The 25,373-nt window shown below is 47.6% G+C and overlaps 1 protein-coding gene across 1 annotated transcript in view; it reads left to right on the top strand.

Moving 5' to 3' along the window:
• The first annotated feature begins 3,206 nt into the window (after window positions 1–3,206).
• Window positions 3,207–25,373, top strand: part of SLC6A1 (solute carrier family 6 member 1) — a 43,876-nt gene continuing 21,709 nt past the window's right edge. Inside the window, exon 1 of the mRNA XM_010409747.4 lies at window positions 3,207–3,482. The gene's annotated coding sequence lies outside the window, so the exon portion shown is untranslated. The remainder of the gene's footprint in view (window positions 3,483–25,373) is intronic.

The raw sequence follows: 25,373 nt of genomic DNA, 5'->3' as shown, positions 1-25,373 counted from the left end.
GAGAGTCCTTATTTTGCGCAGGAAAGCTGAATTGGTTATTGTTCTCTCTGGAGGATGGGAATCACAAAAGAATGCTGCTTCCATTTATTCTTCTCGCAGTTTTAATTCAGTTCCAGCTACTTCATGTCAGTGCTGCTTCCACAAAATGTTTCCAGTTCTGGAAGAGCAAATTAAAATAACCTCCATCCAATTTAAAACAAGGCTCTATATTTTGTTTGTGTAATGGTGACAGCTTCCTTAAAACCAGAGTGAAATTCCATCACCGGAATCACTCTGAAATACACAGCACGCCCCTGAGTGAATTGTGTGTGGGGGTGTCTAAACTTGCAAATAAATGTCTCCACCACCACGGTTTGTTTGTAGGAGCTTTGCTTTGCAGGAGCAGGGTTTCTCTGTGCCATGTAGCAGTCAGGATTCACAGCTTTCCTGCCAGATCTACTACTCCAGGAATAAAGAGTTCCTTTGTTTACAGGAGTTGGGGGGGGAAAGGCACCCTCCAGGCTGTTGTCTCTGGCTCCTGACATGTGATAGAACACGAGCGCGCCTTCGCCTGTGGGATCTCAGCTTGGCATCCTCGCAGGGAGGGGGGATCTTCGAGGGGAGCTCGGAGCTGACACTTCGTCATCGCGCCGTGATAAGCCCTAAAAAGAGCTGCTGAACACTGGAGGATGTGGTGCATAACAAAAATCATCATAAAAATGGCATGCTGGGAGAGTTAGACACAGGGGTTTGTATTCAGGAGCTGAATTATGCGAGGTGTGGAGCGCTGTCCTGTGGGGAACACTCGCAGGTAATGGGAATTTCTTTGCTAATAAAAGGCTTCAAGATCTGGTCCAATGGATCCTAAAAATGGCAGTGCTATTTGTGGAGGTGATTGGCAGCTGTAACCCCTCTCCTGCCCCCATCCACATCTTTCCTTCCCTAGTCTGAGCCAGCCATTAGACCAAAACATTATTAAATTTAGTATTTCAGACCCAAACTAGACATTAATCATCCAGCACACGGGTTTTTAATTTTTCTTGGAAGTCCAAGGAAGGCAGGCACCTCCATCCCACTGAAATGCACACGTGTGTATTTTTGGCTCCTTTGAAACTTTCAGCCAAGCTATTCAATATAATCCAATGGTGATCTTTTAGCAACATATTCTTAATGACATATAAATATTTGATATTTGATGTTCCCATTGCCCATATAATGTTTTAAAACAATAATGCTCCCACAGTTGTTTTTTCTGTCTATTTAATTTTACCACGTGATACCCACAAATGCTTCCACAGCTCAAGAGAACCCGACTTTCCTCAGTTTTCTCCTTGTCTCCCATTGAGGTGGGCAGTGAATTGCTGTGGATTGCACAAGTTTTCTTATCCTGAACAAACCTGAAGAAACAGAACACTATAAAAATGTGCAAATAGCGTTGGCCCTGCTCAAATGTGACAAGGTTTAGCCAGCTTTGCCCTGAGTGTTATCCCTTCAGGATTACAGGGAGAGTTTGATGCTTGTGTTGATAAAACATAAAGGTCCTGTGGTTTGAACAGGATGGGAATGATGGAAGTGCAAAATCTGAATGGTGGGAGGCACTTCAGCCAGTTTACACCAGCAGGAAGCAATATTTGGAGCCTATTTGCTCTATTAAAAAATAATAAATAAATAAATAAAGGCAGGAGGATTTGTTCTGCCCTCTCTGATGGAAAGCTTCATCCACAGCAGCTGCCCCCATGGGCCTGGCTTCCTCCAGGACCTCTGAGCCACCTCTAGAGGTGATGGACATCTCCAAAATTTGTGGTGCACCCTCACAGAAAATTTGGGTTGGGAAGAGCCTCTGGAGGTCATCAGGCTCATACACGAGCACTGTGTGAGCTGGGTTTGCTGTGTGTCTGCACTTGCCCAGGTAGCAGAAAAATAACAATAAATCAATAAATTATGCACATCACTCACTTTCTCTGCTTCTTCCAAGCACACAAATGTTTGTAGCCACAGGGAGATGAAGATTCCTCTCCTTACTGCAATAACTTTATACCATGGTGTGCTGTTTGTTTGTTTAGGCTGGTTAAAATTTGCTCTCTTTAGCCAAAAACCCTTTTCCTTCAAAGTGACACGGGCTCCCGGTGGAGGCTGAGGATATTCACTGCTTTCCAGAGCCAAGGCCCCTGTTTGCACAATCCCTGCAGTCTGGCAGGATATTTGGAGTAGGTCCACAGCTGCTTTAGACTGGCTTAGAGCTCAGTCACAGGGGAGAACTCTTCACTCACTCTGTGCCATGCAGATAAGGACTGTGATTTTTCTGTGGAAAAATCTGACTTGTTTTGTTATTTCGTTGCACTCAGAGGCTAAAGAATGAACTATAACATGTCTTATTCTTGAGGAGTCCCCATTGCCTGGTTAGTACCTGGAAGATGCAGCTCCAGAGGAGCTGGGATGTGTTGCTCACACTCAATATTGTGCAATACTGAAAGATTTCTGTTCTTGTGGAGAGCCAAGGAATTGCTCATTGTCTAATAGGCAGAAACAGATTTTTATTTCTACTTCTTTGGAAAAAATGCATTTTGGAAAGGAGGTGACTAGTAAAGAATAAAGAAATGCGGAGCCATATAAAAGATAGCTTTATTATTTCAATCCAGGTTTTGTGGTGTTGGGCTCTGGTAAAAAATGAAAGAACTTTGTGCCTTGGTATGAACAGGTGCAGCAATTGCTTTTGCAATGAGTCCAAGCAAGTAACATTAAGTGCTCATTTTACACCTCAGTGAATGCTGTGCAAAGAGCAGAACTTCCCAGCAGCATAAGCAGATATAATCCCATTGATAGCTTTGGCGCCGGGCCTGTTCACTTAAAGCAGCGGAGTAGTATCTGCTCATGCCTCAGTAAACAAAACCTATTCTATTATATAGGTCAGGATTTGTTTTGGGACAGTCCTCAGCCTTTTGAATGCTTCCCTTTCCAAGGTTAACGCTGCGTTCCCAAAAAGAGCTTCTGTTCCCCCAGCCTCCCGCTCCTGGGGCTGCAGGAACTGTGGGGCCGGCGCTGCCTCCCCTCAGCTGGCCCTGAACAATGGGAGCAGTATTTGGCTTCCAATCCCTCGGAACTTCCCTCCCAGAGTGGAGAGGGAAGGGCTCCCAGGATGGATGGGTGAATGCACTCCTGGGCCCGGAGCCTGAGGAACACTTTTGGCTCCTTTAGAAACACGGCAGCTCTGTGAGACCACAGTGTTCCCAGCTTGAAATCAGGGACAAAAGGGTCAGGGGACCTTCCAAGGCCGAGTGCTGCCGTGGGGAAACGTGGACAGCTCTGCTGCTGCTGGGGAGGTGAACGAGCCGCTGGGGAATGGTGTGTGCAGCCGCCTTTAGCTGGTGAATAGAAAAGTAATTTGGAAAAGGAGTCAGGGCAGGGTTCTGCGAACTCGTTGTGGATGGGGAAGAGAGGTGGTTTGGTCCCAAAGCTGTAACAGCCTCTTGCGAATGAGGAGCTGCCTTGGGATTCTGTGGCAGGTAAGGAATATACATATTATATATATAACATTCTGCCTGCTCGCTACTTCTCTCCTTCCTTCTCTTCCCAACCAGGAGCCAGGGACAGTGGAGGGAGCAGAAGGGATTTTTCTCCTCTATTCCCTATTCCTGTAGCTCTTCTCCAAGAGCTCTGCATGAGCAGGGCAATGCTGCTCGGTGGTCCTGCCTTAGGCTCAGCATTATTTTCGGAAATGTTGGTACTGAATATTATCTTTGAATTTTTTTGAAAGAATTCATCAAAGTAAGATCGTATTTTGAGTATTTCCCTCAGTGTTCCCAGTCACAGGACCCAGAAAAGTTCAGTGCTCACTGGGGTTCTCTCAGCTGCTGGGAAGCCTTGAGCCAGTTGAGAACATCTCAGCTGCTTTTATATTTTGCTTTTTTTAATGGAAGCATTTGCAGCGAGGCAAAGAAAGGACATTTCCAATAATGGAGCCATCTCCTCCCTGGCAGGTGTCTCATGGAACTATGGCTCAGTGTTTTCCTCCTGCTACTCAGCTATGTTAAACTTCTGGGGTGTTACCTTAATTTCCAGCATCAATCTCACCAGTTTAAAGCAAAGCTTATCCATGGTAGTGTAAAGAAAAAAAAAGCACAGAGGGAAAGCACATAATTCTCATCAAGTGTTGATTACAGTTTTGAATAAAATACGTTTTTCCTGTGCCATCACTGCTGTAGATTGTTAATAAAAAGAAAAGTAAAGCTCAGCTGTGTTCTCCTGGGGCTGGAGGAGGCAGCAGTTATTTGCTTCCCATTAGGAAGGTAACATTCCCAGAGAGATGGCCTAGAAAATTGTTCCAGAGAGCAAAAAAAATTAGTCCAGGAGGGTTATTGAGCATCCAGCTCTCTGCTTTGCAACAAATTGCTGGGTACCTGGCAGCACATGGCTCTGTGACAAGTGTTCAGCCTGGGGGGTGGTGATGAGGGAGGAGATGCTCCAAACACCTCTTCCCTTTCACATTCTGGCTGAGCTTGCAGAGCTACAAAATTCCCATGTTTGGGCCTTTTGGGGACATTGATAAGCTGAGCAAGGACATGCCATTGGTGTACAAGAAATATGGGGCCTCATAATAACGCTGGGTTTGGGTTTCTGCTTGTGAAGTGCTTTTGATAGCATGTTGTGCTCATTTTCAAATTGTACTAATTAAATGGACCCTAAGACATAGGGTAGAAAGATATTAGGCATTTGTGGGGCTTTCTGTAGCAGTTTCCATGTGTGGTCTGTTTTTTTTTTACCTAGAAGAAGCTGTTCTGCAATTGGCGTTTTGCAAATCAAATTGTTTTGGTTTACTTTCGCTCCTAAATGTGACAGTGCGCCTTATAAACCAGTGCAAGGGGGAATAAATCCGAATTCATTATTCCAAAACACATTTCACTCCCCTTCAGATCTGTTTGTCAGCGTTTGGCACTGTCACCCCTGTGCCTGTGGGACTCTCCTTTCAGCCAAGGCTTGGAAACTTTCAAATGGGAAGTAAGTGAGCACTCCCAAGCTGCTGCTGTAGGCTGAGGGAAATGAGGTTTCGTGAGCCATTTGTATTCCCTCTGGGTTTCTGACCAGCATTTCGAAGAGAAAGTGAGGAAGAGATTTTCCTGTGATCCCTGTTGAGCCCAGCTATTGTGAAGGAATTGTGGGAGCTGAAAAAGAGCACCACAATACCTGTAGGGACAGATCCATGAGAAATAAGGCTGATAATTATGGTGCTCATCATGAAGTTTGTTCTTTGATTTAGCAGCTTCCTGGAACCTGGGACAGACTCCCAGTCACATCTGGGGTGGAATTCATCAGCTGTTTGTTAGAAAAGAGCTACTACAGGTCCACAGCATGCAATTGCCAAAGCTGACACCTTGCCAGGACTCTGGATTTACTTTTCAGAAAGTGCCAAGGCATCTTTCATAGTCACAGATCACGACTCTAACCTTTGGGATGGGACACGAGGCTGGGCTTGTTGGGAAAAAATGGTTGCAGAAATAATTTGCCCAGTGTATAAATAGCATCTACATGTGGTTGTGCTCCTCAGGAGAAGAGGGGGAGCCAGCTGAGCTGCCAAGCAGGACAGATAGATTGTATCTGAAAAGGAAAATATTGGTTGCAGGAGGACAGAGGTAATTGGGACCATATGTTCCAATCTTTTCCTCAACTGAGCAGTCATGTATTGCAGTGCAAAGAGCTGAAACTGCTCCACGCTCATCTCTGAGATATTCTGCATGTTCAGTGATGGCCTTGAGTTCTTTGGGGCTGTGCAAGTCCAAAAATCTTGGTTGTTCCCTCTTTCAGCAGGAACCGGTGGCTAAGCTGGAGAAACAAGAGCCAGAGGTGAACTCGGCTGGTGAGGTTTGGGAGCATCAGGGAGCAAACAATGCCTTGGATATTGACGTCAAATAGCTGGATAAGGTTTAGAAGTGATGGAAAAAGGGAGCTTCCTTCAGTTCTACAGGAAAGGACGCTGCTCCAAGTTCTCTGTGAAGGGAACAGTGTGGAATGGGACAAGAGGTGGAAATGAGGAATGCTAGAGGTGGCACAGGAGTGTGTGTGGTGCATGTGAGAGACTGTTCAGCTGTGCTGCAGAGAGCACATTTGTTCCAGAAAGTTACTTGAGAATGTTGTGCTTTTTAGCAGGAAGCAGGGAATGTTCAGATATGAGCGAGTATTCCGATTTTTCTATGTAAATTTGACCTCTGGCTTTCTGAAGGCCAATGGAGCAGGACTTTGCAAGGCCCAGGAGGCACATTAGCAGTGAGCAGCATCCAAATGACATTTCAAACACTAAATACAGCAACTCCCTCTCCTCTTCTATCCCATCTGTCATTGTTCTGTCTGTCTGGCTAATTTACTGGAGTCTTGTCATATGACAGTTTATTTCTCCTCATCACAGACTTATGTCATGTATCTAAGATTTCCAGTTTGGCTGCAGGGAGGAATATTGCTGCAGTGCAACTCTCCACTTGTCTGAGAGATAAGCTACCAAAATCTCATTGTGCTTTCCTAGAGCAGTGTGGGAGTACCCCAGAGCAGTTCTTGACCCTGTGCCTTATCATTAAAAGCCACAAATCATCTGCCTTCATGATTTGAGAACTGAGAGTCCGTGTTGTAGTAGAGGATCAGTGTTATTAATCCTGCACCTGTCCTGATAAAATGTTGTTCTTTGATGGTCATTGCACATGAGCTCCTAATTTACTTTTGTTGCCTTTCCTTATTTCTTCATTGCTGTTGTTATTTCATCTCTGTTTCTTGTACATCTTTCCTGCTTGGCTTCATAAAATGAGATTCACAAGGGGCTGGAATGATCCTTCCAGCCTGGGAGAGCGTGGCCAGGGTGGGAGCTGGCTGGGGAGAAGGAGTTGTTTGTGCTGCGTTATCCACTTGGTAGATAATGCAACAGATGCTGCTCCTCCTTGCCTGGAGATCTTTCCAAATCCAGCAAGAAACAGGGACAAGGCAGCACTTCTGAGCAGAGCTAATGGGTGAATAACTACATTCAGAACTGGAAATTCATAATCCAGGGGATTTCCCACACCACAGAACACGAGCTCCTAGTCCAGCCTGTAGTCACCCCTGGCTGTGCTATCCCAGCACGGAGAGGGCGTCTAGGGATGTGTCTCTGCCTCCCAGTATGGCTCTTGCTCCCCTTTTTCCATCACTCCATTTCCCAGCAGCAAGGGGGGTGTGGAATTGCCATCCCACTGTCCCGAGAAGGAGCTAATCCTCTCTCTCCCACTGTGGTGTGTTTGACAAGTGTGAAGTGGAAGCAGGGGAGAGCAGGAGCAGAGTTTCAGCAATGCCTGTTCTGGAGCCTTTTATCAGCGACGTGGGGTTTCCTCTGCTGAGAGAGCCCCCTTTCCCTCCCCCAGGCTGCTGAAACGTGACTGTCTGTGGGAGTCTTCTCATGCTGAGCACCGGTGCTGCTCTCAGAGCTGCTTTTTGGGCTTGTCTTTGCCAGGGTTTCTGAGGCAGCCTCTGATCTCTCAGATAGGTCGAGTTTGCCGATGGAAGCTCTGCCTGGGAGTGTTCAAAGTGTGTCTGGCAGTGGCCTTTGAGTCGTAAATAATGAACATTTCCCAGGATAAAGTTTGGAGAAAGTGGGTGGAGGTGAATTTTTTGGCTGGGAGGAGGAGTGTGTGTGGTTTTTTTCTTTGCCTTCTCTGCTTTTTCAGAGCACTGCGCTGCCTAACTGGAAGATATAATGGCTGTATGAATTGCTATTTAATCAGGGATGCTAATTAAGTCTTAGCTCTTTAATGCTTTCATGGGAGAGCTGTATATGATTTGCAGTGGCTGGAATTGCAGTTGCAGGCAATTAAGCTGCTCTTGGCTTTGTAGGACCTGAAAGTGCAATTTTCTGAGGGATATTCAGCACTTGGAGAGATCCTGTCACCTTTAACATTTCCCTTGGTCTGAGGGTAGGAGATGTTTGGAAAAGGAAATACTCTCAAGCAGTGAGGCAATGAAACAATACAATTTTGGATTTTAAGTAGCTTTTTTTTCAGTGCATAATGACAGTAGTACATCCACTTTTATGGCACAGTTAATATAATTGAAGGTTAAATATAAAGCCCATCCCAAAAAGGAAATCTCACTTGTTTTTTTTCAGCATTGCTTGTTTTATATTGCAATTGAGAAAGGTTCTGAGCTGGGGCTATCTGCTGCCTTATCAGATGGCACCAAAGAGTTCCCACTTCTGGATCTGAGCAATCTTTTCCAAACGAGTGGGTCCCACCAGCAAGTGAGTGGAGAAATTTAAGGAGTGGGGCAAAAAGTGTGGAATACTTGTCAGGCTTATGTAGAGCAATCAAAACCAACCCAGGAGCTAAATTTTCAACTGAGAGCAAGCACGTCTATTTGGGATTAAGAACAGGCTGGGATTTTTAGGGTTTGAGGAGTTTTAAACCCCCAAACATTATATCTTGGTAGCTGATATCAGTGATACCGTGTTGTGGTCACCACAATTTTGATCCTCTAGGAGCTGTTTCAGTAATCATGTCCTAGCCTGTCATCCAATAGTATGCCACTTCTGCATGGCAAAAGGGACAGAAGGGAGAAGAAAAATGAAGAAAAATATTCATATTTCTCTTTTTTGATCTGAATTCTTCTTGGAAAGGCAGTCTGCCCTTAAGAGAAGGGTAATTCAGAGAGATTTCAGGTACTTGAGGCCGGAGAAGCAGAGCACAAAATGGACTTTTTAGGTTGAAAGTGTGGTCCATAATCACAGCTCCTGGGATGAGAGGGGTGTTTCGCTTTGCCTTTGGCAGAGTCCCCTCAGCAGCCACTCCTCAGCAGGGAAGATGGAAATGCAAAGGTGAGGAATGGGAACAATGATGTCCTCACCAACAATGTCACATCTCCCTGAGCAAAGGTTGGTCTTTGCCCACTCCCTGCAGGCTGGGCAGGTTCCCTTTCCCTTGGCTCAGTGTGCTGCTGCACTGCTCTGTCATTTCTCAGCCCCAGTGCACCACTGAATCATTTTACACCACAGCCCTGCGACGATAAACTGGCAAATACTGATCGAGGGAGCCGGTCCCACAGACTGTGGCCGTGCAAATGGGGCTGAAACTCCCCGTGCCAGTGTAGCCAAGCAAATCCCCGAGCTCAGCAAGTCAGCTGGGGCACTGGAAATGCTCCAGTGGGTGAGCTGATGAGCTTATTCAACAGGGCTGTGTGTGGCAGCTGAGCTGGCGTTTTCCGAGCCTTTTTAACTGCCTGCCTGCTGGAATGCTCTGCTTGGTGCTGATTTTGGGACACGTGGGATCTTTCCACTAGCACTCTGGGCTTTCTTTGTGAAGAATTTGAAGCACTACCATCCTGCCTTCGGTCTGCCCTGAAGTATTTTCAATACATACCTCAAATAAATGGTAGAAAGGCAGAAATGGTGATTGACACAGCTGATAACCAAAGGAGGCTCTTTCTGCTTTGCATTTGAGACCCGTTCCAGAGCTGGGATTAGCTGTGTCCTTCCAGGTTCATTCTCTGCAAAGCATTTCCTACACACTGATTTGATTTTTTGCTTATTTCTAGCCTGCCCCTCTTTTGACAAACTCCACAGGTGTGTAGAAGTTGTTCATGGCCCAGATAGTCAGACTTCAGGAGCTAAAACCTCCCCGAGGATCTGGATACCAAATTGCTACTGAAGGGCTCATACCAAAACGTGGGAATTGGTGAAACAAATCCTTTGGATGCTGCAAATTGCACTCTGATTTTGAGAGGGGAAGAGGACAGGCATTATGAGAGCTATTCTTAAATTCATGGTGACCTTTGGAAGCTTGAATGATCCCCACCGCAGGAGCTTTGTGTGGGGAGAGGCTGCACTTGAAGGTGTTTGCAGCCACCTGATCCTCCAGAGCCTGCTGGGTGATGTGGAAAACTTTGTGCTTCCTGAAGAGGAGCTGGTTCCCATTCCAGGTTCCTGTTCCAGCTCAATCAGTTCCTGTTAGATGGCTGTGGCCATTCCACCTTTCTTTTTGCACCTTTGCTGTAAAACAGACAAATGTTCCTCTATTGATTTTTGCCCTCTGGGAGCTGCTCTGTGTAACGCCCTGGCAGGAAGGAATCGCTGCTGCCGAGAGAACTCGCAGGCATCATGTGAGATCAATACCTCCCTCATTTGTTCCAATGTGAAAACACATGTTTTCCTAAGATCTGTTCCGTGTATTTACCCGGAAATCCGCTCTTTTTTGGAAAGGTTGTCTGGGCAGCCCTGAGATGCTGATGGAAGTCGAATGCATCGATCCCAAGGAGCCCCTGTGGTGGGACAAGGTGACATCCATGAAGGGGAAAGCATGGAGTAGAACATGTACTATGGTGTGGCAGCAAAGGAATAGTTGCTAATCCATCCTAAATGACCCTGGATGCCTGCTGATGGATAACTTTCCTCACCTATTATCCAAAAGCAGCACATTTTCCTGATTGCCCAAAAAAATACAGCCGTCCCCATTTTGAGGCTGCTTTCTCAGATAAATAAAGGAAGGTTTTTATTGCATCTGTGAGGGCCTCAGGGCACTCCTCTCACATCTCCACTGGAGAAACTCTGGCACGATAATCTAATTTGGACTCCCTGAGATTAAGGGTCATTTGCAATACTTGAATGGCAGGAGTGTGCTCCGTGGTGGATTTGTACATTCCCTTTTCCAGTGAGGACCCTCTCTGCCAGCTCAGGGTCACGGGCAGATTTTACAGGTGGCCAGAGGTAGGATTGCCAGATGTGCTTCAGGAAATGGAATTTTTCCTGATAGACTTCATTATCAGCTACAGACCTGGCCCAAAGCCATGTCAGTAGAGAGAACTGAGTGTTGCTGTTGGGTCAAATTGGGTTTTTTGTTTATTTTCATACAAATGTCCTTTAATCTGAGCTGGAATATAGGGAACTTGAGGAATTTTAAAGAGAAACACTAAGAAATGTGGCTTCTTGAGTGAATCTGAAGCACTGATTGATAAGTAGAGGGTTTATTGCTCTTCCTGTTGTGTGGCCTTAACCCCAAAGTGGGTCCAGCTGGAGTTCTTGGAGGAGCCCAGCTGTGGGGGAAGGTTTGATCTGTGCTTTTATTACTGCTAATTTCATTAATAAGAGAGCTGCTGTCCAGGAAGAGACTGAATTCCTGAACCCGAAACATGCTCAGGCTTTAAATGCTTCAATTGCAAAGTGGTTTTGTTTACTCTGAGAATGTATTCCCCACCAAAGCTGCTGTTTCAGATATTTTAATGTTGGTTTTATGTGTGCTCACAGTCATTAGTCTGCAAATGATGATTGAATTAGCAAATTAGATTCCTTCACCCTTGGCAAGTGCCACGAACCTTGCAATTGGAAGGCTGTGGAAGTCTGAGGGGGAGAAAAAGCAGTTCCCAAAAAACAGGGGTGGGGGAGAAAGCACCAAACCAAATTATCTGCTGCAGCAAATAAGGTTTTATCTGATGTAACTAAATGCATATAACTGGGTTGGGCTTTTTTTTCTGTAGAGTCAAATGAGATTAAAGTGGTGTCGGTATGAATGTTCAAATCCTCAAGTGTGGATCTGGAAAAATGTTTCCTGATATGCTCTGTCAGAGCAGGCAGATGAAATTAAAGCTGTCAGTCCTGCAGACTGCTGCAGACTCATCCATTTTGAGAGCAAGGCAAGCAGTGTGTGTGCACTCTTACCTGATAGGAAAACACATTTTTCCTCCTTAAACTTCTTGCTGATGAACTGTGTGCCTTTGGAAAAAAGGCAAGCTCAACCTAATCTCCTCCAGGGGAAAAAAAATCATACCTCCCATGTGTCATATTTTTGCTCAAGTGGTTTATTTTTCAAACAAATGGTGTGGGGGGAAGGTAACTCTGTCCTTCGCCTCCTCAAGGAAGGTGTTGTCCTCCTAAGGCTTCCTACTGAAAAATATGCCCGAGAGATCATGGAAAATGTGTTTTGTAGTGGCTGAGAGTAAAGAATTCAATTTCTGCCTTTGAATGAGCAGTGGTCCCCTCAGAACAGGGATGGTCAATGGGCTCAAACAGGATTTAACACTTCCCTTGGGACAGGACCTGCCGTGTCACCAGCAGGGTGAACCTCTGCTGTCTCTCAGAACATTTGTCTGGCCCTTGTCAGGAATATACCTGGTGCTGAACTTCCCCTGTTTTGTCTGGGACCTGCAGGTTTTCTCCTCCTGCTTGCTGGTCTGGGCTCCTGATTGATTTTCCCAGTGAGTTCTGGTCCAGTGTGGCCTCAGCATCACTGCCAGAGGAGTTCCAGAACTCCAAGCACTGCTTCTGGGGCACAGGCTGAGGGGAAAATTGTCCCAGCTGTTGACAGTGGCTCCCAGGTTGCAGAACTAACCTTTGCTTCCAGATTGTCTTGAGTTCTCCTTGAAGCCTTGACGTTCACCAGATGGTGCCTTAACTTTCTGTTTGATAAAAGCAGCAGGCTTTGAGTCATGACAGAAGCCAGCATTTGGTGCTGTGTGCCTCCATGACCCTTTCAGCTGGTTGGCAGTTCTGAGCAATGTCACTGCTGGTACGTGGATATCTGCTGGTAAGTTTGTTGAAAATAAAAAAAAAAACCCACAAAGCAATTCCTTCATGAAGCAGGGAATTGTTAATCTGTGTTTATATTGCAGCGAGTAAAGTGGATATTTTGTCTTATATTAGAAATGACTGACTTGTGTGAGAGCCAGACATTTGTAATGGTCCCAAGCAAGGGACCATTAGTTGGCACTCAAGGGATGCCTGAGGAGATTGTTCCATATATTTATTTTGACCAAAGCAGCAAAACTTTGAAGCTTCTTTACTTCTTTGAAGCTACAGACAGGTCAAACCAAAATTCTAGTGATGGTTTTCAGTGCGTGCCCTCCACACTGGAAATCCGTGTAGGATACTTCAATACATTCAAAATAAACCTATTTAAACCACCACAGTAGTCAGAAGGTAAAAACCACGCAGGTGCACTTTTAACCTCCCAAATAAAATGCCACACCACAGATATGACTGCCCTGGAGCAAAGGATCCCTCCAGGAAGGGATCCCAAGTCCCCTCACCCAGGGCCTGACAGGTCCAGGGAAAGGTGCACGAGCAGGGGCTGCATCCAGAGCCTCTCACCTGACAAATCCAAATCTGAGCCCCAGAGCCAAGCAAAGACTTCCTGCCGTGAGGGTGTGAGAATTCAGGAGAAGGTTTGCATCTCTGAAAGGCCAATTAGTTACAGGAAGTTGATCTGAGGTGCTGCTGAGTTGTTGTTATGGGAATTAGGGCTGGGATTCACAGCTCCAAAATCCCCCCAAATGCATTTGTGTTCCGTTCAGAGTGATGCCAAGGTTTTAGAACAGACTGACCCCAATGCTTGTCTTCAAGGGAGGCTGGAAATCCTTTGGGACAGGCGTGAAGCCTTGCCCTGCTGGTATTGCCATGCAATTGAGCCATCAGCCAAAACCAGCAAGGACTGGTTTTCATGCATTGACCACTTGCAAAATGCTCGAATTTATCTTAAGCTTTTTATTTTTATTATTTTTATGTTTCCTTTTTTTTTCAACTGAAAAGAAAACAAATTGTTCTATTTATCTCCTACCTTCAGAGTGAGTGCCCTGATTGTTTGTCCTTATCACTTCAAGCCAGAAAGTTTTATAGATTTGCAAAGCACCTCGATATTGCAGCTTCAAATTCCTGATTTGGCAGGAGGGGTGGGGGGAAAAGAATTCGTTGTTTCCATTTAAACTGCTTTTAGTTCAGACTGAAATCCCATTTAAACTTGAAGGTTTGGATTGAAATTTGAGGATCAAAGAAAACAGAACAGATAGAAAATGTGGCTTTAGCTTGGAGCTATATCTGAAAAGGGTAACCTCAGATTCAGGTCTTTTCTTCTCTATACTGCACCCCCTCCAAAATGGGCTGATTTTTCCAGTTTCTCCTGCCAAGAGTCTTAACTGCATTAACATGTGCATGTGCCTGAAGCCTTTTTTTATTTGCTTTGCTCTATATGATAGCTGCATGTAAGAATCACCAATGTAAAGTCTTCTCTTATTCAGAAGGGAGGGCTATTTAAAAGAAGCCACGAGCTAAAACGTAGAGGCAGCCCCAAAATTAGAATCCTTTGGATTAGCAGTGTTGGCAGCTGCTGTTGTCAGTCGAGAGGCTTTGTAAACCAGGAAACAGCATCTGCCAGAGCTTCCTCCTCTCCACCAGGCTTGGGGAAGTGCAGGCCTTGTGTTGGGCTAAAATTGGCAAAGGAGTTTTGTGGGAGTTGTGGGGGGAAGAAAAAAGAATTGCAACAAAATGATAGAAACTGAAAGAAGCTCATCTTGCACAAAGGTGGCACAGCCAGCCTCTAAAAAAGGGGATAATTTAGCTCTCTGTCAAAATGTGTTTCTAGCCCTCACTCTGATGCTCGGAGCTCTGTGGAGCCTGCCTGGTGGGTGGGTCTGGCAGCTTCAGACCACGGTCCCCTCTGGATGTCACCCAAAGTGACTTGCCCAGTCACACAGAAAAAATCTGATCTCAAATGTGCCAAGATGTCATCCCATGAAAATAACTCAGCCCTGGCACTTTCAGGCAGCATTTTCAGGTTTATGAGGAACTCAAATATCCCCAAAATCAGAAGCACTCACTGGAGGTGGCAGGAGGAGCACAGGGGTGACATCCAGAACAAAAATGCTTTATTTTTGTGGCCCAAATTCTGTTGGTTTTATTAATACTTTTGAAGCTTTACTTGAGTTTTAATTGATCTTCAAAGCTCTAATTTTTCTTCATCACCACTTTACAGAAATTGTTTTTCTAGTCCTTGTGGCTTCCTACTTAAGCATGAAATTGATTCTTGGGTCATATTTTTAAGGCTAATAAAGAGAAGTGTTAAAACTTTGTTTCCCTCTCTCCACCCCACCCACTGCAGTGGTGAAGGTGCACCTTTTCAAGCATTAAGAATCAACATCCTTTTCCAATTAGAGATCCATTTTAAGACAGTATCTGGTCTAAATTTGGCCTGATTGGGCACTGGGAGTTACACAGGAATTTAGAGGCTGAGGAACACCGAGTATCTGGTGAAAATCTGGGTGTTTAGGTCAAATTCTGTACATTTTGGCCTTGCAGTCTTGGTCAAATCAGTGTTGGCTGCTGCTCCTCTTCAGCACTGGGCTCTTGTAGTGGTGCAATGTGGGGAATGACACAAAACAGGTGCCATTCACAGGCTGCTGATCAACAGTCAGTGTTTGCTTTAAATATGAGAAACTCAGGCTGGAATGATGCTCTTTCTGCTGCATTCCGACATGTGGTTCTACCTACTCTTACCCAAAACAATAACACCTCCAAAAAATGACACAGTGACAGATGGGAGCTGCCTCCAGTCCTCAAACAAACCCACATCCCAGGGGGCTGGAGCAGCACGTACAGAAGGCAGGCAGAGGGTTTGATATCATGTTTTCACATCATGTTTTCACCAAAGGAAGTGTTTTACTTTGGGGATGTGGCAGCTCCAAATAATTTAGGCAATGTTTTGGTTTTCATAGGCTTCCAACACCACTGGTGACCCTGATGTGCTGAGTGCCCAGGCCTGGCTCTGGCAGATCTGGGCTCTGGTCTGGCAGAGCAGCTTCAGGGCAGCAGGAGCACCTTCTCCATCTCCTTTCCCTCATGAAACACCTCCTGCCAGCAATTTTGGCTATGGCATCCCAGGGCATTCTCTTCTCAGCTTAGAGATTGGTAAAAATTAAATAACAAACACCACCCCCAATTACTTACGCTGAGGTTTATTTTCTTCCCCAGTGACCGTGATCCTTGCTGGAGCTTTTGTGTGCTTTTATTTGCCTTTATTTGCTTCCACGAGGCAAAAAGTCTTTCATACTTAGTCATTTGTACATGCTGGAGATGAAAAGAGGCTGTTAGGAGAGTGTAGCAGCATTATTATTGAAGGTTAAGGGATTGCACTGGCACGCAAAGAAACTCTGCTCTAAATTCTGCTCCAGCCTCCTGCTTGGGCAAATTACTTTGCCTTTCTGAGTACTTGCTGCTCCCTTTTTCTGTCCTGGCTTCCTGCATTGGTGTGTCTCCAAGGTCGGGCTTTGTGCAGCTCCCTGGGCCAGCAGAGGCTCAATGCCCCTAAGGCAGGAAGTCAGAACTGCCCAACTCCTGCCCGCAGCAGCTCCCCGGGGCTGCTCCGGCCACGGCACGGACCTGGGGGCAGCTGTTCCACAAACGCCAAAAAAAGGGGCTAAACAGCAGGAAAAAGGGCTGGGTGGGCTGTTTATCACCCTCATCTCCTCCCAGGCAAGGGGGTGGGAGAAGGGGAGCGAATCTTGGGGTTGGTGGTACCTGTGAGTTGGCACCTTTGATGTCTGCAGTGCAGCGCAGGACAGTAAATCCACTGCTCCTCTGACCTCGTGTCTGGCTTGTTTCTGTGGCCAAGGTGGACCAGGAATGTTGGGTTATTTCCTGGGTGTCAGGTGGGATGGATGATAGAACCCGTTGTAGCATCAACCCCGATGCCGCCAGCTCTGACCTTTTTGAGCCTCTCCGTGTTCCCCAGCTGTTGCATTTCCTCCCCTTCCAACCAGTGTGCACTCTCAGGGAAGGCCTTGGGGTCTGCACAGCAACAATTAACACCGATCAGGGCTAAAGAATGGCACCCAACTAATGTAAAAACAATGGGCAAACCCATTTTTATGCAGCAGTAACTTGTGCTATCAACCTGCTCCATCAAACTTCAGATGGATGGGAGTACAACCAAGAGTCCAAATAAATATGGGAATGCTGTCCTTGCTTTGCTAAAGCACATCTTATTTACTGTGTGGGAGCTAGAAGTGAGTGTGTGCTTGCAGTAGATGGTGATTATTATCTTTTATTATATTTAGTATTTTTACTATATTTACTTATTTATTGTATTTATTTATTTATTATATTTATTATATTTAATCAGCCTAGGAGGTCAAATTAGAAATTGTGGCAAAGACCTTATTGCAAAGAAATACAACAGTGCAAAGAGCAAAGGAAACACTGCTCCAGAAGGTGGGAATCACCAAAGCAGGCAGGTACCCCAGAGCCATTTGGTTCTTCTGTAAATTGCTGGAAATCCGTCTGGTTTGGCCCAAAATGTTGTGATGGGTAAATATAAAGTAGTAGGAGAAGATTGTGCTAATGTGAGTTGAGGAAAAATCCACCCACAATAGTTTATGGGTGCCCCCAGCCTTGTTGGAGCTACTGGCATTGATTGGGAAGTGGTGGCAATCAGTATGAAAGCTTTGCAAGGGACTGGTTATCTGTTAATTTTGATATGATTCCATGATGAGTGGAAAAAGCTTCTCTCTCCTTGCATCTCCCTCCAACATCCATTGTCTGGTTTAAACAAAAATCTTACAGGGTTCAGAAGGGAATATCATTACATGGTTTTGAGAAAATGTTGTAGATTTTGCAATGGGCCTCAAGCAGACTCCCAGGGTTGTCAGGATAATTTTGCACTTGTGGTATAAGTGTGTTTTGCTGTATCCTGACCCTTATGTTAGCAGGAAGAACAAAATCCATTGTCTTTCAGAAATAACCTTGCTCTGGGCTTCGTGGCCAGCACTTTTCATGATTTTGCATCTTGCATTTCTGTTTTGTTTCTCTTTTTGTTAATTTTACTGGGGTTTTTTTCAGACTGATTGCAGAATCCCGTAAAACTGCACAGGTATACATTGGCTAGTCAATTCTTCAGAAATATGAAACTCTGGTTTCTGAGGATTAAGTGATTAATATTTATTTAAGGAACTGACCAGAATATGTCCTTGATGGCAACACTGTATAAGAGACAAGCTCTCACTGCAGGTTAGAGCTTTGTCTCTTTGCACCAAGAGGGAATTTCATACCAGGAGAGCTACAGAAAGCAGTTGTGAATCTCATCACTGAACTGAAGCTGGACTTGGGGAGTAGATACCTGTTCTTTGGGCTCTAAATTACACAGGTGTCTCCTCAGGAATACCAACATGTGAGCAGTTCTGGTCACGTTTTGTGGCTTTTGGTTTTCATCTTTATTTCTGGAGTGCTGAGTTATCCTTGCATGTGAAGATTGGAAAACTACAAAGCAGCTGCTTTTCCTTCCTGGTGGTGGTGGGCTTGTTTCCAAGCCATGGTTAAATATGGCATCCTTATCATTTCTTTGGGTTCTTGTGGCAATTTGTGCATCTCAAGAGAGACAGATAAGTGCTATAAGAAGGCTGGTACACTTTAGGGAGAGGCAAGACAGGCTATTTTTAGGAAACTATTGTCTTTCTTCCCTTCATATGCAGACTCTGCTGTGTAGCTCAAGAGGAAATTTGTTTCCTTAGAGGCAGCTAGAACTGGGAGCAAGCAGATGAGTTTTCATGGCATGTCTTAGGGCCTGAAGGAAAACTGCCTGGCAGGAAGGACCCTGGGGGTGCTGGGGACAGTGGCTGGACACGAGCCAGGGGTGCCCAGGGGGGCAAGAGGCCAACGGCCCCTGGGCTGTGCCAGCCATGGTGAGGCCACAGGAGCAGGGCAGGGATTGTCCCCTGTGCTGGCACTGCTGAGGCACCACCCCAAATCCTGGGGCACTTCTGGGCTCCTCAGGACAAGAAGGACACTGAGGGGCTGGAGCGTGTCCAGGGCAGGGAACGGAGCTGGGAAGGGGCTGGAGCCCCAGGAGAGGCTGAGGGAGCTGGAAAGGGGCTCAGGCTGGAGCAAAGGAGGCTCAGGGGGGACCTTGTGGCTCTGCACAAGTCCCTGACAGGAGGGGGCAGCCGGGGGGGTCGGGCTCTGCTCGCAGGGAACAGGGACCGGAGGAGAGGGAACGGCCTCAGGCTGGGCCAGGGGAGGCTCAGGGTGGATATTGGGGAAATTCCTTCATGGAAAGTGCGCTCAGGCCTTGGCACAGCTGCCCAGGGAGGTTTGGAGTGCCCACCCCTGGGAGTGCTCCAACACCTGTGGCTGTGGCATGGGCGGACGTGGTCAGTGGTGGCCGTGGTGGTGCTGGTTGCACTCAGTGATCTCCGAGGTCTTTTCCAACCTTGATTCCGCTCTCAAGGCAGCCCCACGGAGGAGCAGCACAAAAGGCAGCCCCAGGCTGCGAGCGGAGGGTTCAGAACACGCTGCAGCAGCAGGAACGAAGCTCTGCAGGATGAAATTGAAAAGGGGAGAAATGCCGGGCTCTGTGAAAGGGAACAACTGAGAGCCACAAACGAGCCACCAAACTTCTCACAGGGGACACCACCACCAGCACAGGTGTGAAGGGACTTTTTTTTGCCCCAGAATTGTGAATCCACAGCCCAAGCCACGTGCACACACTGCAGATGTGTAGTTTTACTCCCAGCAAGCACTTGGGAATAAAAAACTTCAGCCCCAAAGCTTGATATCTAAACAGCAACACAGAAGTTATAAAACAGCTGTCGAGAGAAACAAAACACAGCAAAAACAAAGCAGAAAGGGAGCAAAAACTTGTCACGCTGGCCATGTTTCCGAGAGTGACAGGTTCTGCTGTGCTGGGAATGCAGCACAAAACACAAAAATCCTACTGCAACTCATGGATCCCACAGCAGGAAGGACATGGAGAGTCCCAGCGGGAATCAGGGATGCAGGACTCGGCTGTGCTGCCATCACTCCCTCAGGAACAGCCAGGTTTAGCTCATTCTGTCTGCCCAGAGAGGGGGGATTTGCTCCTGGATCCCCTGGAATGTTCCAGGCCAGGCTGGACTTTGGGGCTGGGAGCAGCCTGGGATAGTGGGAAGTGTCCCTGCCCGTGGCAGCGCTGGCACTGGATGAGCTTTAAGGTCCTTCCAACCCCAAATCGTTCTGTGAGTCTTAGAGCCCTGAAATTCTCATTACAGAGGTGGAACTGGAAGAGCTTAAGGTCCCTTCCCAAAAAAACCCCATTGCACAACTCTGCAGCTGCTGGAGCCCTGGGTCCATGGAAATGCAGTTTCAGAGGAGCTCCGAGGAAATGGTGTTTTGGGGAGAGCAGAGTGGCTGGAACAGAGGAACAGGAACAGTCTCCTCGAGCAAGCCCTTGTGTCTCAGGGAGCGGGATCGGCTCGCTCCTAACGCACCTGGTGATTCCCAGAGCGGGGGATGGAAACGCAGCCCTGGTCCGAAAGAAACCCTGCCCGGGAAGGCGGGCTGGGATTGGGAGCTGGCTGCGGGAGCTCGCTGTTAAAGGCGATCTTTTGGGTGTAAAGGTGCGCCTTTGTCTCTGTGCGAAGCACCCGGCCGTAGCGCCCTTTGTGCTGCTGTCTCCTGATTTCCTTAAACTTTTATTAAACTGTCCCTTTTCTTCAACTTTCCTTCAAATTTTACAAAGAGTGAAGCTGGTTTTTGCCAGCTGCGCATGCGCTGATCCCTGCGCGGGCGCTGATCCCTGGCGGCGCTGATCCCCGCGGGCGCTGATCCCTGTGCGGGCGCTGATTCCTGTGCGGGCGCTGATCCCTGCGCGGGCACTGATCCCTCCGCGGGCGCTGATCCTGTGCGGGCGCTGATCCCTGCGCGGGTGCTGATCCCTGCGCGGCGCTGATCCCTGCGCGGGCGCTGATCCCTGTGCGGGCGCTGATCCCTGCGCGGGCTGATCCCTGTGCGGGCGCTGATCCCTGTGCGGGCGCTGATCCCTGCGCGGGCGCTGATCCTTGCGCGGGCGCTGATCCCTGTGTGGGCGCTGATCCCTCCGCGGGCAGGACCGCATCACAAATAGTCCCTCCGGCGGATCACTCCGCGGGCGGGCGCCATCACCGCTAATACAAGTACTTATAAATTCAAAAGAACTCGTTAACACAGAAGAAAGCAACTATGCTTCATGCTGGGTGGGAAACACAGAGTCTAAGGGCACAACTCCCTGACAGGAGGGGGCAGCCGGGGCGGTCGGGCTCTGCTCCCAGGGAACAGGGACAGGAGGAGAGGGAATAGCCTCAAGTTGCTCCAGGGCAGATTTAGATTGGAGATTTGGAAAAATTTCTTAATCAAAAGGGTTGTCATGCATCAGAAGAGGCTGCCCAGGAGAGTGGCTGAGTCACCATCCTTGGAGGGATTTAAAAGATGTGTAGATGTGGCACTTGGGGGACAGGGATTCACGGTGGGCTTGGCAGTGCTGGGTTAATCAGGTATGGACCTGATGATCTTACAGGGCTTTCCCAACCTAGATGATTCCATGACAGTCCTGTCATCTCTCAACATGTTCCTGTATTTTCCCCCTGTTGTGCCAAGCACCATGTGAGGAAGGAGGCAGAGAGGGAAATCCACTGGCCTGTTGTGTTCTTACTGTCCAGGCTTTGTCTCACCCCTTTGTGAAAAACGAGGTTCACTCTCCTGTGAGAATTTAAAGGGTTTAATATAAAGACAATAAGAGACACATAAAATAAAGCAAAGGGATGACAGCCGGGTGCCTTGGCGCTCTGCCAAGAGCACACCCGATGCTCGAGGTGAGTCCTTTTTATACCATTTTTACTGTCTGTTCTCTATTCATATTAAAACTTTTCCCGGAGCTGTTCTGCATGGCCACTCCTTGGTTCCGCCTTTTTAGAGCATGCGTAGTCTTCTGCCTTGTGGTTTTATTTCTTTTGATTCTTGGGGTTGGGCCCGCTAGGTAAGAGTCGATGGTAGGGTGGGATCTCTTAATTCTCCAGCCAGTCAGGGCTGATTGCAGCTTTGGCCTCTTTGCCCCCCGGGCAGAGCGGTGATAGCGGCTCTGGCCCCCCTGGGACCCCGTTCTCTGGGCAGAGCAGCCTTGGGGCCCTTTTGTCCTCTGGACAAAGTGTTGATCAGCAGCTTCTCGGGCCTCATCCTCTGCTGGCTTGGAGGTTCTCTTACTTGCTCACACTTGCTAACATTCTTGCTAAAAAGAGAGAAAACTACATCCACACAGCAAAAGCATTTCTAACATTATATAATATCTACCTTAATAGTTGCGAGAAGCCAATATTATAATATATAACACCTTGTTTGACCCCAACTCTGCCTCCCCACTCCAGCGGCTCCTTCCTTGGAAAAGCTGCTGCTCAAAACACCAAATTTCCTCTGAGCCCTTCCGCTGAGCCCTTCTCTCCTCCCCACATCAGGAATTGCCTCAGGAATGGTCCCCTCAGTGCCCTGCTGGCTCTGGGCAGCCCCAGCAGCTGGATCAGCCCCCGCTGGGGCAGACGGAGCCTCCAGCTGCTGCCGGGGCCCTGCCTTGGTTCCACCTCAGTTGCCATCCTGACCTCAACACTGGCCCCTTGCTCCGAGTCCAGGGCTCATTTTGGTTTCTCTGGCTGCCTGGTGAAGATGCTTTTTGGAGGATTTAGAGAGCAGGCTGGGAAGGAAGTACAGCCCATAATCCTAGGAAGGATGGGATCTGATTTAACACCTTCTCAGTGGGGAGCTCAGCTAGAAACATCAGAAAAGTTGCAAAATGTGAAACCTGAACACGGGCTCCCCTCTGCCAGGCTTGAAACTGAGCCAGATCCTCCCTCTGTGTCCTTCTTGTGCTGCTCTTTGCAGCACCAGATTACACTGAGGAACTGGGCTCAGGTGGGAGCGCATTCTCCACATCAATGCAAAATTTGTTTTAAATAAAAATGTTTGCTGGACAGAGCTTGGTTCTGCCACCCTGCTTGAGCTGTGCTCTCCTGTTGGAATTGGCTGAGAGCTTTGGCCTGTCTGTAGAAGCTGAAGGAAACCATGAATTAATCTGGAACGTGAACATGCAGAAGCAGCAGGACAGGTTATAATTCGTACTGGAATGGCAAAACTTCTCCAAGTTGGTCCAATGCCTCCTTTCTGTTGGAGCCTTCCCTACTTTTAGTGCGTCTTGTGTGGAGAAGAGCAAAGATGCCTTGGAACTGTCGGGGTTTTGATCAGTGGAGAATTAATGGAGGTGAGCCTTCTCTGCTGCTCAAACCATGGTGGTGCCTTCTCCTGGTGGATATTTGGCCACCAATCACCAGCATTTTTGCCTGTGACACTGAGCCCTCCCCAAGCCCAGCCCTGATGCCCTGTTAGGTACCTTTCTGCAGGGCTTGGGGCAGGGATGTGCACAGGCATCTGGTTTTGAGGTTCTGATGCCTTTTCTGTCAGCACAGCTGGGTTAAAGATCTGTGCCAGAAGAGAGGCGGCTTTCCCAGGTTTAGCTCTGCAGTTCTGGTTATTTCATAAATGTGTACAGTTGGGAGTTTGCTGAGGTGAGGTTTTACAGGTGACTTTGAAACCAGTGAGGTGGGATTTCCAGAAGTGGGCACTGGATCCCTGTTCTTCAGAAGTTTCAGGCATCCAAAGTGGAGAATTCTGCTTTGCTCAACACTAACATTTACACAGACATGTTAAAAATCCTTTTCCATGTCCTACTTTAGGCACCACACTCTGGAGAGTTCATCTGCTGCATTTCCCTCTACTCTGCCCCACTTCCTGGCCTGGTCCTGAGCAGAAGTGTTTGCACAGCTGCTCGTGCACAAATAGAGATTTTCCTGCTTTGTGCTGCCACAAGCAAGAAAACTTGTGAAAGATGACAGCAATATTGCTGTTCACTTTCATTTTCCACAGCCAGCCCTAAACTCCTCCAATCCACTTTTGTGCAGTCCAGGAGAGAGAAAAATGCTTTTGTGCAGTGGCCCTGTCTTTGTTGCAGTTTCCCTGGTAGTGCCCATGCCCTTGGCCGCTATGTAAGCTTGGCTCTCCCAGGCCATTCTTCTCCAGCGTGGTGGTGCTGCGGGACAACCAGCTGGGATCCAACCCCTGATCCAGAGGGCTTTCAGCCCTTGGCTCAGCAACCCTAGTAACTGAAGTCAAGGAAGCTCTTTTGTGCCCTGAGGAATGTGGTGGGAAGCTGCTGTGCCCTTCCTAGCACACTCAGGGTTGACGTGGAGGGAGCGGGGGAGCAAAGCCCGAGTTATTTAATGGATCTCTCCATCTCCTTCCCACAAAGCCAGCGCTGGAGAGCGAGTGCCGTACCTGCTCTGCTGCCTGACAGCTGCAATTTGTATTTCCCTCTGCCCAGGCCAACCCGCAGAGCTTACATAAGTGTCTTTTTGTCCCATTCCATGTCAGAGCAATTTTAGATTTAAATCCCAGTGCTGTGGGATATTGCCTAATCTGATTAGAGAGCGTGTACCCAGGACCTTTGCTGCTGCACTGCCACTTCTTCTGGGTTGTTGTGTGCGAGTCAGAAAGCACTGCAGTGTATGGAGAGTGTGCACTGGAGATCAGACTCTACTTCTGTTGTCATTTATTATCATTATTTCCTAGGCTTGGGGGAAAGTTACTTCTCATAGTTTGGAAAAATCCCTACTTTCAAAACTGTGGAACTGAAGTATTTCTTCATTGTCTGATGCTCATTTGCTATAGGACCATAAATGCACAAATGTCCGTGCACGGGTGCCAGTGCCAGTAAAACCTCCAGCATGGTTTCCAGATGGAATAATGGCACCAGCAGTGGTGGGTAAGAAGCAAATTGATCAATCCCCACCTCCATCCTCTCAAAAGGAGCCTCTGCTGAGTCTGGGCTTGCCACTGGTGAGGTTTTGGATACTTGTGGTGTATGCAGTGGTTGTGCTGTGTCATAAAATTAAGCACATCCCCACAGGTGATTGTTTGAACCGCTGTTTACAATGTCTTTTAATATAAAAAGGCTGCTTGCCAGCCCCACCTCGCCCTCAGCAGAGATGTGCTGGGGTGTCTTGGGAAGTTTCAGCATTACAGAGGTACTGAAACAGGTCTGGGCTCCTTCCTCCAGGAGGTTCCTTGCTTTATTCCTGATGATTTCCTAACTAACCCTCTGGTTTCTCTTTGTCACGGAGTCTTGAATTTCTCTCAGCATTCAGCAGAGGCTTTAATGCCCACCAGGCTCTGCAGGGCCTGGGAGGGCTGGAGCAGCAAGGGCAGGCTCCACACCCAGCACTCACCAGCAGAGCCTGTTTGTAGATCTGAGGGGCTGAATCCCTGCTCCTCTCAACCCCTGCTCCTCTCAATCCATGTTCCTCTCAATCCCTGCTCCTCTCAATCCCTGCTCCTCTCAATCCCTGCTCCTCTCAATCCCCGTTCCTCTCAATCCCTGCTCCTCTCAATCCCTGTTCCTCTCAATCCCTGCTCCTCTCAATCCCTGTTCCTCTCAATCCCTGCTCCTCTCAATCCCTTCTCCTCTCAACCCCTGCTCCTCTCAATCCCTTCTCCTCTCAATCCCTTCTCCTCTCAATCCCTGTTCTTCTCAATCCATGTTCCTCTCAATCCATGTTCCTCTCAATCCCTGCTCCTCTCAGTCCATGTTCCTCTCAATCCCTGCTCCTCTCAATCCCTGCTCCTCTCAGTCCATGTTCCTCTCAGTCCATGTTCCTCTCAATCCCTGCTCCTCTCAGTCCATGTTCCTCTCAGTCCATGTTCCTCTCAGTCCATGTTCCTCTCAATCCATGTTCCTCCTGGTTTGGTTGCTCCCTTCTGACTCAGCCCAGATCCCTGGTGCCAGCTGGGAGCAGGAATTTCTCCTTCATTA

Source organism: Corvus cornix, chromosome 12 (genome assembly GCF_000738735.6).
Source record: "Corvus cornix cornix isolate S_Up_H32 chromosome 12, ASM73873v5, whole genome shotgun sequence".
In the NCBI taxonomy this organism is placed as follows: domain Eukaryota; kingdom Metazoa; phylum Chordata; class Aves; order Passeriformes; family Corvidae; genus Corvus; species Corvus cornix.
The sequence above is the reverse complement of the archived record's forward strand: the minus strand, read 5'-3'. Positions and strand labels throughout refer to the sequence as shown.